Consider the following 14,999-nt stretch of genomic DNA (forward strand, 5'->3'; position numbering starts at 1 on the left):
TATTACTTTATTTTGTTTCTACTTACAATTATTTTCTCTTTATTGTGTTATTATTGCTCGTTTTATTACATCTTTTTGGTTTGATTTGTTTTCTTTACTAGATATCTGATGTTAATTCAGTAAGGGTTGTGGGACTGGGGCTGAAACACTATTTGTGAGATCAGTGGGGATATAAAACCCCAGGGTGTGGAATAATGATTTTGACATGAGTCAGGCCCAAAACAATGTGGAGCGGTGGAAATGCTGGGGCTAGATAAATGCCATGGGAGAAGGGCACGGAGCTGCAGCACAGGGCCTGCAGGATATGCCTGGGGGTTCCCAGCCCCTGCCCCGTGGTACCAAGCAGAGAGGCTGAGGGTGTGGGGGCTCAGAGGGGTTCCAGGGCCCAAGAACTAGCCCAAGGGTGCCTTTTGGGATGGGGGAGCAGGAGCCCGGTGGCTATTCCCAGCCCTTGGAGCTGCCTGGGAGGAAGTGAGGGGGCCTTTGTGCAGGTGCTGGGCTGAGAGCCAGGGAGAGGGAGAAGGTAGATGTTGAGCTTCAGGCCTCAAGTGTCCCCAAAGTTGGGATCCCACAGGGGTGGGTGGGACAACTTCTAGAGATATTGAAATGATGGCAGTAACTGATTTGTGACCTTATCAACAGCCCCAAGCTGCAGTGAGAAGCAGGAGCAGCTTTTAGCTACAGCCAGTAGGAAGCTGAGGAGCTGGAGCTGAGGCAGCAGAGCTGGAGGAGACAGAAATATGGTAGGGTTTGGGGTAAAACCCCTGTGGGGCTGGGAATAAGGAATGTGAAGCTGGGAGGTGAGCTGCATGGTTGGAGTTGAAATTGCTGTAAGGGCTGTGATCTAAGCTCAAACCACACAGAGCTAGAGCTAAAGCAAAGATCCTGCCCTGAGAAGCAGAAGTAGCGTTATGTGGCACTGCTGTGAAGATGTTGAGCAGGAAGTTGAACAGAAGAGCTGGCAGTGAAATAAAGCTTGTGGGACTGGAGCTGAAATCACTGGGGCCAGGGTGGGGACTGCAGTGCTGCAGCATCAATCACTGCTCAAAGGGATGCTCACTGTAGATCTGAGGAATAACCATAGAATGGGACACAAAATGAAAAAGCTGGAAATAGAATAATAACTGCCAAAATGGGGTGGCAATGGTGATACTGAACGTGGAGGTGAAACCCCAAAACTACAGCCAAAGCCCAAACCCTGTTGTCTTAACCTGAGAGCAGCTGTGCCTGGCAGAGCTGGAAAAGAGCACAGCTGGAGGTGGAAGAAGAGAGCTGGCAGTGAAATAAAGGTTGTGTGTCAACAGCTGAAATCACTGGGGCTGGGAAAGGGAAACTGTGGGGCTGGGATTGAGACTGCACATGGGATGGAAACTGGAAGGCTGATATAGAGACTGTATGATTTATGTGCTAAACTCACTGCAGGCCTGTGATATGGATGATGGGGCTGGGTATTATGACTGAAAGTAGAACAGGATATGTGAAGTGGAAAAGGGGACTGCAACCTTGTGCCTGAAAGCCCCGTTGATGCCATGATATTGCGGAGATTTGTAATGGCATCTCTAGGGATCGAGCTGAAATCACTGTGGGGCTGGGATTGTGGTTGAAAAATGGATAAGAAACTAAGGCTGAGAATGGGACTGTGAGCATCGAGGGGAACTTATGCAGGGGCTGGCACAGTGACAAAAGTGTTCTTGTGCTGAAATCACTGTAGGCCTGTGACATGGATGCAGGGGCAGGGGATTGTGACCGAAAGTAGAAGAGGACGTGTGGAGTGGGAAAGGGGGCTACAACCTTGCGCCTGAAAACGTGGTTGGTGGTAGAATATTGTTTGCGCCTGGGATGGAACCTCTAGAGGTGGAGCTGAAAGGAATGTGGGGCGGGGATTTGAATGAAAGTGGAAAAGGTGCAAGACCTGTGAACAGGGCTGTGGGAATCGAGGTGAACTTATGCAGGGGCTGATAAAGTGACTGGAGATTATTGGGCGGGAGCTAAAATAGCTGAAGGCCTGGAATACTGCTGGTGGAGTGGACTTCGAGAGGATCGTTCAGGGGCTGAATTGTTGCCGAGCTGGAGCCAAGATCAAGATGCTGCCCTTAGAAGCTGGAGAAACACAGAGCTGGAGCTGCAAGAAGAGAGCTGGCAGTAAAATAAAGCTTGTGGGTCAAGAGCTGAAAGAGCTGAAATCACTGGGCCTGGTGCTGTCTTCATTGCAGGTGGGGAATCAGGGCTGAACAGAGCATAAGAACTATAGGTTTGGCACGGAGACCTTAGTGTTCTTGCGTCGAAATCCCTGTAGGCCTGTGACGTGGCTGCAGGGGCTGGGGATTGTGACTGAAACTAGAACAGAACGTGTGGAGCGGGAAAGGGGGCTGCAGCCTTGTGCCTGAAAACCCCGTCGATGGTAGAATATTGTTTGTGCCTGGGATGGAACCTCTAGAGGTGGAACTGAAATCAATGTGGGGCTGGGAAGTGGACTGTAAGGCTGTGATTTGAATGAAAACAGAAAAGGTCCTAGACCTGTGAATGGGGCTGTGGGCAATGAGATGAACTTATGCAGGAGCTGGCACAGTGACAAGGGATTGTTGGGCGGGAGGTAAAATCACTGCAGGGCTGGAATATTGCTGGCGGGGGGATTGTGAGAGGATCGTGCGGGAGCTGAATTGTTGCCGAGGTGGAGCCAAGATCAAGATGCTGCCCTTAGAAGCTGGAGAAACACAGAGCTGGAGCTGCAAGAAGAGAGCTGGCAGTAAAATAAAGCTTGTGGGTCAAGAGCTGAAAGAGCTGAAATCACTGTAGGCCTGGTGCTGTCATCATTGCGGATCTGGGATGGGGGCTGAACATGGCATAGAAACCATAGGGCTGGCATAGAGACGGTAAAATAAAGCTTGTGGGTCAAGAGCTGAAAGAGCTGATGTCACTGGGCTGGTTCTGTCATAATTGCAGGTGTGGGATGGGGGCTGAACATGGCATAAGAACCATAGGGCTAGCACGGAGACCTTAGTGTTCTTGCGTCGAAATCCCTATAGGCCTGTGACATGGCTGCAGGGGCTGGGGATTGTGACTGAAACTAGAACAGAACGTGTGGAGCGGGAAAGGGGGCTGCAGCCTTGCGCCTGAAAACCCCGTCGATGGTAGAATATTGTTTGCGCCTGGGATGGAACCTCTAGAGGTGGAACACCAATCAGTGTGGGGCTGGGAAGTGGACTGTAAGGCTGTGATTTGAATGAAAACAGAAAAGGTCCTAGACCTGTGAATGGGGCTGTGGGCAATGAGATGAACTTATGCAGGAGCTGGCACAGTGACTAGGGATTGTTAGGCGGAGCTGAAATCCCTACTGGGCTGGGATATTCCTGGTGGAGTGGGCTTCGAGAGGCTTGTGTGAGGGCTGAATTGTTGCCGAGTTGGAGCCAAGATCAAGATGCTGCCCTTAGAAGCTGGAGAAACACAGAGCTGGAGCAGCAAGAAGAGAGCTGGCAGTAAAATAAAGCTTGTGGGTCAAGAGCTGAAAGAGCTGAAATCACTGGGTCTGGTGCTGTCATCATTGCAGGTGTGGGATGGGGGCTGAACATGGCATAGAAACCATAGTGCTGGCACGGAGACTTTAGTGTTCTTGCGTCGAAATCACTGTGGGCCTGTGATATGGCTGCAGGGGCTGGGGCTTGTGAGCAGAAGTAGAACAGTATGTGTGGAGTGGGAAAGGGAGCTTCTTTCTTGTTTTTGAAAACCCCGTCGATGGTAGAATATTGTTTGAGCCTGGGATGGAACGTCTTTGGGTTGGAGCTGAAATCTCTGTGGGGCTGGGAAGTGGACTGTGGCGCTGTGATTTGAACGAAAACGGAAATGGTCCCAGACCTGTGAATGGGGCTGTGGGCAATGAGAAGAACTTCTTCAGGAGCTGGCACAGTGACAAGGGATTGTTGGGCGGGAGGTAAAATCACTGCAGGGCTGGAATATTGCTGGTGGGGGGATTTTGAGAGGCTCGTGCCCGGGCTGAATTGTTGCTCAGATGGAGCCAAGATCAAGATGCTGCGCTTAGAAGCTGGAGAAACATAGAGCTGGAGCTGCAAGAAGAGAGATGGGAGTAAAATAGAGATCATAAAATCTTTTAGCCTTCATAAAGGTGGAGTCCAGATTCTCGTCTCTTCCCTTGTCCTGGGGACCCTGAAACACCACCACAATCTGCGGCCGAGTGGGTTTGTGCGAGCTTCTCAGTAACCCTCGGCCGGTCCCGAGTTGGCAGACACCGCGGGGGCAGCCCCGACACGGCCAACAGCGGGGAGACACTCTCTGTGCCCCGAGGGTAGTGAGGGCACCTGGGCTGGGGGGAGACACTCTCTGTGCCCCAAGGGTACTGAGGGCACCTGGGCTGGCAGGGAGACACTCTTTGTGCCCCGAGGGTACTGAGGGCTCCTGGGCTGGTCGCCTTTGCAGCAGAAGAGACACCAGAGACAGCGGTAGAAGATAAAGCGCTGACTCTTAGCAGGGGTTAATCCAAAGTTTTATTAGGAGTCCCAAAGGAGCTCCTGCACCTCAGGGTGCCTCCTGCCAAGAGCCCTGGGAGATGTGCCAAGGTTACATTTAAAGGGAGGTGGAAACCGAAAGTAGATAACATCCTACCAACCATTAAGTGACCCTAAGGGATGGATGCTGGGGGATAAACATATAGGACAGCGTATGGGGCAAGGCTTGGGGGCTGACCCCGAGCCTCTGGCTAATCACTCGAGGACTTGGACCGAAACTTCTGGATGGAGGGGATGGGATGCTGAGTGATTGACAGAGAGCCAGGGTGGGGGTTTGGGGATGATCTCATCCCGGGAGAGGGATAACACAGGTAAAGGGAGGGGGGTACAGTTTGGGATAAACCATTTGGAAAAATATGGGGATACAAAAGAAAATTACTTCTAAGTATTACAAAGTATAAAAATGCACTACAGCAGGTTTGGGCAGCACCAAATAAAATGTAAAAAAATGCTTTAAAAATAGAAAAATTAAAAATAAAATTAAAATAAAATTAAAATAACAAAATTAATTTAAAATAAATGAAAAACAAAATAAAAACTGTAAAGTGCCGTAAAAGTTACATAAAAGGTAGTGCCATAATGCAAGACCCCTCAAACACAACCACAATCACCAGCTTGAGTTGGTCTGGGCAGCACCAAATAAAATAAAATAAAAGCTTTAAAAATAGAAAAAATTTTAAAAAATCAAGTAAAAAATAAAATAAAAAATTAAAAGCTTTAAAAATAGAAAAATTAAAGTAAAAATTAAGTAAAAAAAATTAGAAAAATAAAATAAAAACTTTAAAAATAAAAAAATTAAACATTAAAATGAAATAAAAAATAAAATAATCTTTAAAAATAGATAAAAATAAAGCTTAAATACAAAATAAAATTAAAAAAATAAAATAAAAAGCTTGAAAAAATAGAAAAATTGAAAATAAATATTTAATAAAAAATAAAATTAAAAAAGGTTTAAAAATAGAAAAACTAAAACCAGAAATTAAATAAAAAATAAAATTAAAAAAATAAAATAAAAAGCTTTAAAAAAGAAATAATAAAAATAAAAACTAAAAAAAATAAAATTAAAAAAATAAAATAAAATGCTTTAAAAATAGAAAAATTGAAAATAAAAATTAAATACGAAATAAAATTAGAAAAATAAAATAAAAAGCTTTAAAAATAGAAAACTTAAAAATAAAGAATAAATAAAAATAAATTTAAACAAAAAGCTTTAAAAAAGAAAAATTAAAAATAAAAACTAAATAAAAAATAAAATTAAAAAAATAAAATAAAATGCTTTAAAAATAGAAAAATTGAAAATAAAAATTAAATACGAAATAAAATTAGAAAAATAAAATAAAAAGCTTTAAAAATAGAAAACTTAAAAATAAAGAATAAATAAAAAATAAATTTAAACAAAAAGCTTTAAAAAAGAAAAATTAAAAATAAAAACTAAATAAAAAATAAAATTAAAAAAATAAAATAAAAAGCTTGAAAAAATAGAAAAATTGAAAATAAAAATTTAATAAAAAATAAAATTAAAAAAGGTTTAAAAATAGAAAAACTAAAACCAGAAATTAAATAAAAAATAAAATTAAAAAAATAAAATAAAAAGCTTTAAAAAAAAATAATAAAAATAAAAACTAAAAAAAATAAAATTAAAAAAATAAAATAAAATGCTTTAAAAATAGAAAAATTGAAAATAAAAATTAAATACGAAATAAAATTAGAAAAATAAAATAAAAAGCTTTAAAAATAGAAAACTTAAAAATAAAGAATAAATAAAAAATAAATTTAAACAAAAAGCTTTAAAAAAGAAAAATTAAAAATAAAAACTAAATAAAAAATAAAATTAAAAAAATAAAATAAAATGCTTTAAAAATAGAAAAATTGAAAATAAAAATTAAATACGAAATAAAATTAGAAAAATAAAATAAAAAGCTTTAAAAATAGAAAACTTAAAAATAAAGAATAAATAAAAAATAAATTTAAACAAAAAGCTTTAAAAAAGAAAAATTAAAAATAAAAACTAAATAAAAAATAAAATTAAAAAAATAAAATAAAATGCTTGAAAAAATAGAAAAATTGAAAATAAAAATTAAATAGGAAATAAAATTAGAAAAATATAATAAAAAGCTTTAAAAATAGAAAACTTAAAAATAAAGATTAAATAAAAATAAAATTAAAAAATAAAATAAGAAGCTTTAAAAATAAAAAAATTAAACCGAAAAATGAAATAAGAAATAAAATTAAAAAAAAATAAAAAGCTTTAAAAAAGAAATCTTAAAAATGAAACCTAAATCAAAAATAAATATAGAAAATTAAAATAAAAAGCTTTAAAAATGGAAAAAAAAAAGATTAAATAAAAAATAAAATTAAAAAAATAAATAAAAAGCTTTAAAAAAGCAATATTAAAAATAAAAACTAAATCAAAAATAAAATTAAAAAAATAAAATAAAATGCTTTAAAAATAGAAAACTTAAAATAAAGATTAAATAAAAAATAAAATTAAAAAAATAGAAAAAAACCTTTAGAAATAGAAAAATTAAAAATAAAAATAAATAAGAAATAAAAATTAAAAAAAAATAAAAAGCTTTAAAAAAGAAATATTAAAAATGAAACCTAAATCAAAAATAAATATAGAAAATTAAAATAAAAAGCTTTAAAAATGGAAAAAAAAAAGATTAAATAAAAAAAAAATTAAAAAATAAAATAAAAAGCTTTGAAAAAGCAATATTAAAAATAAAAACTAAATCAAAAATAAAATTAAAAAAGATAAAATGCTTTAAAAATAGAAAACTTAAAAATAAAGATTAAATAAAAAATAAAATAAAAAAATAAAATAAAAACTTTGAAAATAGAAAAATTAAAAATAAAAATTAAATAAGAAATGAAAATTAAAAAAATAAAATAAAAAGCTTTAAAGAAAGAAAAATTAAAAATAAAAACTAAATCAAAAATAAAATTAGAAAATTAAAATAAAAAGCTTTAAAAATAGAAAAATAGAAAAATAAAGATTAAATAAAAAATAAAATTAAAAAAATAAAATTAATTAAAAATAAATGAAAAACAAAATAAAAACCGCAAATGTTCCATAAAAGGTAGTGCCACAAAACGCGACTGTCGTAAAAGGTGCCGTAAAGCCCGACTGTCGCAAAAGCTGCCGTAAAGCGCGACTGTCGCAAAAGGTGCCGTAAAGCGCGACTGTCGCAAAAGGTGCCGTAAAGCGCGACTGTCGTAAAACTGCCGTAAAGCGCGACTGTCGTAAAACTGCCGTAAAGCGCGACTGTCGTAAAAGGCGCCGTAAAGCGCGACTGTCGCAAAAGGTGCCGTAAAGCGCGACTGTCGCAAAAGCTGCCGTAAAGCGCGACTGTCGTAAAAGGGGCCGTAAAGCGCGACTGTCGTAAAACTGCCGTAAAGCGCGACTGTCGCAAAAGCTGCCGTAAAGCGCGACTGTCGTAAAAGGTGCCGTAAAGCGCGACTGTCGTAAAAGGTGTCGTAAAGCGCGACTGTCGCAAAAGGTGCCGTAAAGCGCGACTGTCGCAAAAGGTGCCGTAAAGCGCGACTGTCGTAAAACTGCCGTAAAGCGCGACTGTCGTAAAAGGCGCCGTAAAGCGCGACTGTCGCAAAAGGTGCCGTAAAGCGCGACTGTCGCAAAAGCTGCCGTAAAGCGCGACTGTCGTAAAAGGGGCCGTAAAGCGCGACTGTCGTAAAACTGCCGTAAAGCGCGACTGTCGCAAAAGCTGCCGTAAAGCGCGACTGTCGTAAAAGGTGTCGTAAAGCGCGACTGTCGCAAAAGCTGCCGTAAAGCGCGACTGTCGTAAAAGGGGCCGTAAAGCGCGACTGTCGTAAAACTGCCGTAAAGCGCGACTGTCGTAAAAGGTGTCGTAAAGCGCGACTGTCGCAAAAGCTGCCGTAAAGCGCGACTGTCGTAAAAGGGGCCGTAAAGCGCGACTGTCGTAAAACTGCCGTAAAGCGCGACTGTCGCAAAAGGTGCCGTAAAGCGCGACTGTCGTAAAAGGTGCCGTAAAGCGCGACTGTCGCAAAATTGCCGTAAAGCGCGACTGTCGCAAAAGGTGCCGTAAAGCGCGAATGTCGCAAAATTGCCGTAAAGCGCGACTGTCGTAAAACTGTCATAAAAGGTGCCGTAAAGCGCGACTGTCGCAAAAGGTGCCGTAAAGCGCGACTGTCGCAAAAGGGGCCGTAAAGCGCGACTGTCGTAAAAGGGGCGGTAAAGCGCGACTGTCGCACTACCTTTTATGGAACTTAACGGTACTTTACAGCACTTCACGGATTTTATTTTGTTTTTCATTATTTTTTAATTAATTTTTTTTTATTTTTATTGAATTTTTATTTTTAATTTTTCTATTTTTTCAGCTTTTTTATTTTTTTAATTTTATTTTTATCTTTAATTTTGTTTTAATTTTTCTATTTCTTTTATTTTTTAATTTTATTTTTAATTTAATTTTTAGTTTTGATTTTTTTATTTTTAAAGTATTTATTTTTTTATTTTTTATTTTTATCTAATTTTTATTTTTGATTTTTCTATTTTTAAAGCATTTTATTGTAATTTTTAATTTTATTTTTATTTAATTTTTTTGATTTTTCTATTTTTAAAGCTCTTTTTCTTATTTTTTAATTTTTTATTTTTTAATTAATTTTTAGTTTTAATTTTTGTATTTTTAAATCATTTATTTTATTTTTATAATTTTATTTTTTATTTCATTTTTAGTTTTAACTTTTCTATTTTTAAAGCATTTTTAATTTTTTAAATTTTATTTTTATCTTTGATTTTTAGTTTTAATATTTTTACTTCTTTTTTTAATTTTATTTTTTATTTAATTTTTAGTTTTGATTTTTCTATTTTTAAAGCTTTTTATTTTATTTTTTAATTTTATCTTCATTTTTTTGTTTTAATTTTTCTATTTTTAAAGCATTTATTTTTTTATTTTTATTTTTTATTTAATTTTTATTTTTGATTTTTCTATTTTTAAAGCATTTATTTTATTTTTTAATTTTATTTTTATTTAATTTTTTGTTTTAATTTTTCTATTTTTAAAGCATTTGTTTTATTTTTTATTTTTATTTTTTATTTAAGTTTTTGTTTTGATTTTTCTCTTTTTAAAGCATTTGTTTTATTTTTTAATATTATTTTTACTTAATTTTTATTTTTCATTTTCTATTTTTAAAGCTTTTTTGTTATTTTTTAATTTTTTATTTAATTTTTAGTTTTAATTTTTTATTTTTTTAATTTTATTTTTTACTGAATTTTTAGGTTTTATTTTTTTATTTTTAAAGCATTTATTTTATTTTTTTAATATTATTTTTTATTTAATTTTTTTGATTTTTCTTTTTTTAAAGCTTTTTTTATTTTTAAATTTTTTATTTTTTAATTAATTTTTAGTTTTAATTTTTCTATTTTAAAATAATTTATTTTATTTTTATAATTTTATTTTTTATTTAATTTTTAGTTTTAACTTTTCTATTTTTAAAGCATTTTTAATTTTTTAAATTTTATTTTTATCTTTAATTTTTAGTTTTAATATTTTTACTTTTTTTAAATTTTATTTTTTATTTAATTTTTAGTTGTGATTTTTCTATTTTTAAAGCTTTTTATTTTATTTTTTAATTTTATCTTTATTTTTTTGTTTTAATTTATCTATTTTTAAAGCATTTATTTTTTTATTTTTATTTAATTTTTATTTTTGATTTTTCTATTTTTAAAGCATTTATTTTATTTTTTAATTTTATTTTTTATTTAATTTTTATTTTTAATTTTTTTATTTTTAAAGCATTTTTTTATTTCTTAAATATTTTATCTTTTAGTTTTAATTTTTTATTTCTTTTTCTAATTTTATTTTTTATTTAATTTTTAGTTTTGATTTTTCTATTTTTAAAGCTTTTTATTTTATTTTTTAATTTTATCTTTATTTTTTTGTTTTAATTTTTCTATTTTTAAAGCATTTATTTTATTTTTTATTTTTATTTTTTATTTAATTTTTAGTTTTGATTTTTCTATTTTTAAAGCTCTTGTTCTTATTTTTAATTTTTAATTTTTTATTTAATTTTTAGTTTTTATTTTTCTATTTTTAAAGCATTTAATTTTTAATTTTATTTTTAATTTTATTTTTATTTTTTATTTTTCTATTTTTAAAGCTTTTTTTGTTATTTTTTAATTTTTTTTATTTAATTTTTTTAAATTTTTAAATTTTTTTAATTTTATTTTTTATTTAATTTTCAGTTTAATTTCTTTTTTTAATGCATTTATTTTATTTTTTATTTTTTATTTAATTTTTATTTTTGATTTTTCTATTTTTAAAGCGTTTTTTGTTATTTTTTAATTTTATTTTTTATTTAATTTTTTTTTTAATTTTTCCATTTTTAAAGCTTTTTTTAAAATTTTTTTATTTATAGAGCTTTTTATTTTATTTTATTTGGTGCTGTCCAGACCAACTCAAGCTGGTGATTGTGGTGGTGTTTGAGGGTCTTGCAGTTACCCCGATTAATAGGTAGAGATGATGTTTGGAGGCCACAGTGTTACAGGTAGGGGTTCAACAGTTCTTTAGGGTCTTTCAGGTGATTTTTCAGGGATTTTTAAGGATATTTTAGGGGTTTTTTTGCAGGAGTTTTTTAGGAATTCTCTGGAAATGTTTAGGATACCTTTGGGGCTTTTTCAGGGCTTTTAAAATAATTTTTAGAGTGTTTTAATGACTGTTTTACAGGGGCGCCACAGCCACCCAAGGCACCCCATGCCAGCGCCGCGGCGCTCCAGCCCAGCCTCCCGTCAGTGCCGCCCGTGGTCACTTCCCCTCTCCTGTCGCCGCCGCTGCATGGCGGGCCGAGCCGCGCCTTCCCCACCGCACCCTCCCGCTTCAGAGCTGCTGGATGGCGTGGCTCCGCCGCCTCCTGCAACCATGGGCGTCCCGGCATTCCCTTCCATGGCCACAGCCGCAGCCCCGTTCCCGTAGCTCCGCCGCCTCCCGCACCCCCCGGCCCGCCCGCTGCCATGATGTCTGCCCGCACTGCGGTAGTGACGGAACCCACGCATGCGCAGTTGCTACAACCCCCGCACCAGCGATATCACTCCGCGCCGACTCATGGAACCACAGCGCTGATTCCGGGATCAGCCGCACGCATGCGCAGGTCTATCTCCACGGCCCCGCCGCCACCCCCCACTGCTTTCGCCGCAGCTTTGATACAGCCCGGTCCCGGTTCCGAGCCGCTGCGTGCCGCTGTCCGGCCACAGCCGGCATCCCTGTGCCCTGTCACGCCACTTCTGCCGCCACTGCGTCTGTACACGGCACCAGAGCAGGCGAAAACTGCAGCGCCTTGCACGTATCCTTCTGCGTCTCTCCTTCTGCCGGGCACCGAGAGATCCCTCCGCAGCGCAGTGCGTAACCGTGCACAACCGATACCTGATGTGCCTCCGCGTTTTCGCCTTCCACACTCCTAGCACCCAGTGGGACTACTTTGTGTCACGATTCGTCTGCACAGCCACATCCATGCACACAAACCGTGCGACGAGGAGGAGGAGGAGGAGGTTGGAATATGACAGCTGCTTTAATAAATACAGGACAGAGAGAGAATTATTTTGCCCTTGCAAATGCCAACCCTTTGATCCCAACACAAAAGAATTTCGAAAAAGAACTGTTCCCAAATAGCTCCAGAGTCCCTTCAGTGTTTGGGACAGATTTCTCGACCCAAAATTAGACAGTAAACCCTGAAAATTCGCCAGCATTAATACCAAAATTAGAAAATAGATACATATCACAAAAATCTTTTGATAATTTTCAACTAACAGACTGGTGTGAAAAACGCCAATCACTTGCTTTTAAAATTTTTGAAAGTTTAATAGTAATAAAATGGTTATAAAAATAGTAATACAATTAATTAAAATAATTAAATCAAGAATCCCTATACACTAACTTTCATTCTTTGCTAGCCCAGCCACTGAATAAATCATGTAGCTGACATTTGTCTAGCTGAGGGAGGAAGAAGCTTTTGTGATAACATCGTCAAGAGGCTGGTGCTATGGATTTTTTGCTTGTTGAGAAAGCAGTTAAAATTTAGCCAGTCTGTTCTCTTTGGTTTTAAGTGGAAGTAACTGATATTGTCCCAGTGAAATGGCAAATAAAGTTTTTATCTTTCAAGAGTGCTGGACAGATAAAATAAAAAGTATTGTGAGACTTCATTCCTTTTGAACACTTGGCTTATTTGTTAATGGTCTGGAAAGGCATTGGCTGTTTTTATTGCAGCTGCCCATATCTGCTCCCTTCTCCACAAATGCATTAAAAAATAAAGTAACTTTTTATTTTTTTGCAAGCAACTACTTTATTCCCAGTTGGGGGAGAAATCTGTTAACTCCGATCTGTCATTTGGAAAGTGGTTTTTTTGTTCTTAAAATAGGAAGAGTTTTGCATTTCTAAGGAGCTTACAGGAAGACCTTTTCTATTTTCAGAATTCTTGAAGAAAAGCCCAGAACTTGAAGTTTAAATACTTTTCTATCTTTGAGTAATGAAATATTTGTATCTTCTTGGAAGAGCATCTCTGAAGAGCCTTTACTCTATAACTAAGGAGAGCACCTTTGGGACAGCTTTTCTATGTTACATTAGCAGTCATTTAATATTATTTTTACCTGTCTTTGATTGCTGAAGTGTAGAAATTTCTACTCCTGTAGAAATGTTGGCCTCCCAGGTTTTTGCTTTATTCTTGCAGAAACTCAGTCCTAACAGACCTTGTTGTTTTGGGGTATTTTGTGTTTGGGTTGTTTTTTCATTTGTTTGTTTTGTAGGGGGGAGAAGGGGTGTGGTGGTCATATGGTTTAGGAGAAGAGGTTTGGGGGGGGGGGGTTGTTTTCATTTATAGTTCTGGGAGGTTTTCTAGCAAAATAGGTTGCTTCCCTCTCAAGGTTTTACACCTCAGCTCTGTATTTGGAGACCAGTAAAGAGCATTATGATGTTTCTGAAGAACAAATGGGGAATTTATGGAAGTGGTACCTGTAGATGATCCAGTTTACTTTTAAACTGGATCATCTACAGGTAATTAATTATCTTTGCTTCTACCACCCTGTGATATTGCATGCCTAATAGACAAATGTGAGTGCTTTCTGTCTAACTCGGAGTAGAAAATCGCTTTAGCAGCAGATAATTGACAAGCATGCCTGAGTAAATCATAGTATTGTAAATGCCTGCTATGGAAATTTCTTGCCTGTCAACACATGTTAGCACAAATGAAAATTTATTCAGTTGTATTGTCTTCCCCAGAGAAGCCATGGAGATTTTCTGTTCTCTTGCTGGCAAATGAAAATTTCATTCCATACAAGTGAAAAAACAGTTGACTTTTGGAAACAGACACAAGCTTTCTTTTTTCTTCCAGGTGGATCCATTTCACACCTTATTTGGTATTGCTGGACTATCTTTATTGGGAGAAGAACAAATTAAGGCTGTCAATCCTGTCTTTTGTATGCCAGAAGACGTCCTTCGAAGAATAAACGTACAGCCTGAGCTTGTAAGCTAAGCCTTGTAAAAGACAAAAGCTTTGTACGACCAATTGCTTTTTGGTTTTACTGATTTATAATCTCATCTGTGAAACTGTCATAATATTCTTCTTTCAGATGTGTTTACATTATGGAAGTAAAGCAATAGCTTTGCTGTGGACTTTATCACTTTATAAATTGTTTCAGAACAGGCTGGTTCTCTTAATCTGAGTGTAACATGTTATTTTGTTGTATTCTAAGATGTGTAGAAACATTTCAAGACTGTATCTAAATTTATGGGCCTTGGCTCTTTTTTTTTTAATATAATTTTCAAATCAGAGCTTGACAGTGTGAATGCTTAACTTTTCTATTCCTGTAATATCAACCATGCTAGTACTGGTGTTCATACAGGCCTCTTTTGATGGTGGATCATGCAAAGCACTTTAAAAAAACAAAAAAAAAGCCCAAAACAAACAAACCAATAAAATCCTACCTGAGGCCTGCACTTAATACCACACTTACATATTTAATTATTCCTGTTCACATTTGCCATCACTTTTCTATACTGAGAAACAGCTGCTTCTTCTCCCAGTAATTGATACTAGTAGTACCATAATTATGGTTCTTTTAAATATACAAATGTCTTCATTTATTGATCAGTCCCTTAGACAAAATTCCACTGATACTTGCGATACAGCACACCTTGAGTATGTAGAGTGAAACTTGCTAACATTAAACATTCTAGAGAAGGTCCCTGTTGGATGGTGACTTGTAATTGAACATAGAGTTGATGCTAAATCTCTTGCTGGGTTGAAATCCTGATTTTGTAGCTTTTAAGACATTAATTGTCAACACTTGATTTTGGTGTAGTTGAAAATAAAATAAGCTGTGGAAAACACTTGTTCTCTGAAGGGTGAAATCCTCTTTGTCTTCATAGAAGTGCTAAAATTGCCTCTTAATTTACATTCCACACATCCTAGCTGAATGACATTCCACTTGTAATATACAGTAAAAGGTAATTGGGA

The 14,999-nt window shown here is 35.6% G+C and overlaps 1 long non-coding RNA gene across 1 annotated transcript; it reads left to right on the forward strand.

Annotated features, from left to right (window-relative positions):
* The first annotated feature begins 11,461 nt into the window (after positions 1-11,461).
* LOC136559691 (uncharacterized) lies at positions 11,462-14,872 on the forward strand. The gene is made up of 2 exons (XR_010784031.1): positions 11,462-12,039; positions 13,875-14,872. It is a non-coding gene; the product is annotated as an uncharacterized lncRNA (long non-coding RNA).
* The last annotated feature ends 127 nt before the right edge of the window (positions 14,873-14,999 follow it).

Source organism: Molothrus aeneus, chromosome 8 (assembly GCF_037042795.1).
Source record: "Molothrus aeneus isolate 106 chromosome 8, BPBGC_Maene_1.0, whole genome shotgun sequence".
NCBI classification, from domain to species: Eukaryota; Metazoa; Chordata; class Aves; order Passeriformes; family Icteridae; genus Molothrus; species Molothrus aeneus.